At 41.5% G+C, this 3,715-nt stretch overlaps 1 pseudogene; it reads left to right on the top strand.

Annotated features, from left to right (window-relative positions):
- The first annotated feature begins 671 nt into the window (after nt 1-671).
- On the top strand, nt 672-1,731 carry LOC110220286 (RNA-binding protein with serine-rich domain 1 pseudogene; annotated as a pseudogene).
- The last annotated feature ends 1,984 nt before the right edge of the window (nt 1,732-3,715 follow it).

Raw genomic sequence — 3,715 nt, 5'->3', positions numbered from 1 at the left:
CTGGGATTTGAACCCAAGTCTTCCTGGCTCAAAGTTTAATATTCTATCTGCTATAGAAGCATATGAGTATTCAAAGAAGACTAGCATCTCTGGTGTGAGTGCTATTGAGCCCTTTTCAGGGCTGCTTTCCACCTTTGGTGTCCAACTATAACCTAACTCTCACTTTTGGCTCCAAAAAACTGCAGTATGAGCAGTGACCACATTCTGGTAAACCACTTTGGCTGATAGGCTAAACCAGGTTGAGAGTAACTGATAGGCCCTAAAAGTGTCAATGACTTGAGGGGGTGTCTACCCTAAGCATGTGAAGACCTCCCTTAGCAAAAAGGGTGGATATGAGCAGTTTGTTCCAACAGTCCATGAAGGCAGCAGAAACTGATGCAGTGGAACACTTACTGCTTAGTTAGACATCAAAGACACCAAGGTCATGTACTGCACCCCAAGACATCACCAGTCATCTTGACTTTTGTCTTGCCACTGGAATTGAGTTGCTCTTTGAGAGACAGTGAGGCCCACAATTTTGTGCAAATTTGCTTCACTTAAATCCAATTCACATGCAATTTATACGCAAAATCTTTACCTGTGATGTCATTGCTCCTCTTCAAAAATGAAGGACAAATGACAACAGAAACAACAACAAACATTAAAAAAAAAAGTCAGTATGGGAGAGTGCGGGAGGAAGAACGGCTGGCAGAGGCGGTGGACTTGGGAAGATGCTGCTCTATGGAGTAAATTCAATTAGGGATCGGTTCTCAGAATCAAGGAGTTAGAAGTGAGAGCTCAGATAAGTGAGTACTTATTCAGTACTGCTTTGAACCACCTCAGAAGGGGGGAATGGATTTATCAGGAATGAAAAAGAAGAGCTTGCTAGGAGTCAAAGAAAATAATAAAAAGTCCAGCACTCAGGCTCCCTCTCCCACCAAGCGTAAGGATAGAACTGATGACGAGTCAAAGGACCGGTCTAAAGATAAAGAGGCCACCAAAGAATCAAGTGAAAAGGACCGTGGTAGAGACAAAGCTCGTAAGAGGCGAAGTGCCTCTAGTGGTAGCAGCACCTCCAGGTCTCAGTCCAGTTCCACCTCCAGCTCTGGCTCTAGCAGTGGGTCCAGCTCTTCTTCTGCATCAAATCGTTCAGGAAGCTCCAGCACCTCCCGAAGTTCCAGCTCCAGCAGTTCCTCTGGATCTCCAAGTCCCTCTTGATGAAGGCATGACAATAGAAGGTGGCCCCGCTCCAAATCGAAACCACCTAAAAGAGATGAAAAGGAAAGGAAGAGACGAAGTCCTTCACCAAAACCCACCAAAGCACACATTGGAAGGCTTACTAGGAATGTGACAAAGGATCACATCATGGAAATATTTTCCACTTATGGGAAAATTAAAATGATTGATATGCCTGTGGAGAGAATGCATCCTCATCTATCCAAAGGCTATGCATATGTGGAGTTTGAAAATCCAGATGAGGCTGAAAAGGCATTGAAGCACATGGATGGAGGACAGATTGATAGTCAAGAGATAACAGCCACTGCAGTGCTGGCCCCCTGGCCCAGGCCCCCACCCAGGCGATTTAGCCCGCCCAGAAGGATGTTGCCACCACCCCCAATGTGGCGTAGATCACCGCCACGCATGAGGAGAAGGTCCCGATGTCCTAGGCGCAGATCTCCTGTCCGCCGACGATCCTGCTCCCCAGGCAGCCGGCGTCACCGCAGCCGCTCCAGCTCCAATTCTTCCCGATAAAAGCAAGGCAGCTGTTCTCACTTTAAAGCTTGGCTTTAACAACTTCTGAGAAAATCAGGAAACCAGCAGAGTCAAACCAAGCAAAGAAAAGATCAAGATGCTTCAGCCCTGCCCACCCCAAAGTAGCAGTGTTTTGTTTTGTTTTGTTTTTCCTTCTCCATCAGTGAATTTTTGGCAAATATGAAGACTTGACGTTTGATTTTTGGCCAGGCTGATTATATAAGAAAAGAGGACATAAGCTTATGCATGTCCACGTTATCTCCTGCTAAAGCTAGGCCAACAGTCAGTGTGCTGCTTTGAATTTTTTTCCTCCTGATTTTGAGGGCCAGAAGACCCTGGGAAGGAGTACAGATTTTTCATTCCACTTCTTTATTCGTTGTTGTAAATGGTTCTTTACATACACCAGTACCCACCTCTCTCAGAAATTGGTAAGCAAGTTGTGGGCCAGCTCCTGGGTGCTGCCTCATCAAGGAGCCAGCCCTCTGAGACTATGGCCCCTTGAAAAGCTTAACAGGTTAATTTTGCAAAATGTAAATTGCATTCTTGGCTTTTATTGTACAGTCAATACTAGAAAATTTCTGTGTTGAGTTTTGTATCTTTGTAGCATTTTAGATAATGTTGTGTTTGTGCTTTTGTTGTGTAGAATGGAAGGAAATCAAATAAACCTCAAGGATTGAAAAAAAAAGTCGATGTTTTAATGTATCAAGTGTTGAAGATAACAAGTTATCCATGCCATCTCATTGCTGATAAGCCTTTTGTACATGTTGTCCCATAAATTCTATACAAGGGAACATCCAATATTCAAGGGACATTTCTCCAGATCTCAAGACATTACATAAATTAGAATAGGATGGGTACCAGTTACTCCTCACTTTCACTGCTTTCCTGGACAACCTAATTTTCTGGTCATGCATTTCTTCAGTATTTCTTTGATATTTTCTACTCTACTTTTTTTCTGGGCAATTATTCATTAATAATATGTTACAGCTTATTCATATCATTATGTGTCTCTCAAATGCCGTTTGAGTCACCTGCATCTTTCTTTTCTTTTTCTTTTTTCTTTTTTTCTTTTTTTTTTTTTGCTTTGGAATATTCCATCACTTGCATCATTGACTAAATGCTGATATTCAAATTACAAGCCTTTCTTTCCTTTTTTTTCTTATTTAGCATTCTATTCCCCCCTAGTTACATGTAAAAACAATCTTAACATTAATTTTTAAAACTTTGAGTTCCAAATTCTCTCCCTTTCTCTCTCTCCCTATACCCCCCCATTGAGAAGACAAGCAATTCTATACAGATGACATGTGTAGTCATGCAAAACATTTCCATAACCATTATGTTGTGAAAGACTGACTGTATTTCCTTCCATTCTATTCCCCTTCCTATTTATTCTGTTCTTTCTCCTTTCACCTTGACCCTCCTCAAAAGTGTTTTACTTCTGACAACCCCTTCCCCAGTCTGCCCTCCCTTCTATCACCCTCTCACCTTCTCTTATTTCCTTCCACCTATACTTTCCTGCAGGGTAAGATAGATTTCTATACCCAATTAAGTGTATATGTTATTCCCTCTTTGAGGCAATTCTGATGAGAATAGGGTTCACCCACTCCCCCGTACGTTGCCTCTCTTCCCCTCCATTGTAAAAGCTTTTTCTTTCTTCTTTTATGTGAGTTAATTTATCCCATTCTACCTCTCCCTTTCTCTTTCTCCAAGTACATTTCTCTTTCAGCCCTTAATTTTATTTGTTTAAATATCATCCCTTCATATTCAAATCACTTCTATACCCTCTGTCTATATATACTCCTTCAAACTACCCTAATAGTGAGAAAGGTCTTAAGAGTGACAGATATCTTCCTATGTAAGAATATAAGCAGTTCAACTTTAATAAGTCCCTTATGATTTCTCTTTCCTGTTTACTTTTTCATGCTTCTCTTGACTCATATTTGAAAGTCAAATGTTCTATTCAGCTGTGGTCTTTTCTCAAGAA

The sequence above is a fragment of the Phascolarctos cinereus genome, unplaced genomic scaffold (genome assembly GCF_003287225.1).
Source record: "Phascolarctos cinereus isolate Bilbo 61053 unplaced genomic scaffold, phaCin_HiC Scaffold_3;HRSCAF=262, whole genome shotgun sequence".
NCBI classification, from domain to species: Eukaryota; Metazoa; Chordata; class Mammalia; order Diprotodontia; family Phascolarctidae; genus Phascolarctos; species Phascolarctos cinereus.
Note: the sequence above shows the minus strand (reverse complement) of the source record. Positions and strands in the feature narration are given on the sequence as shown.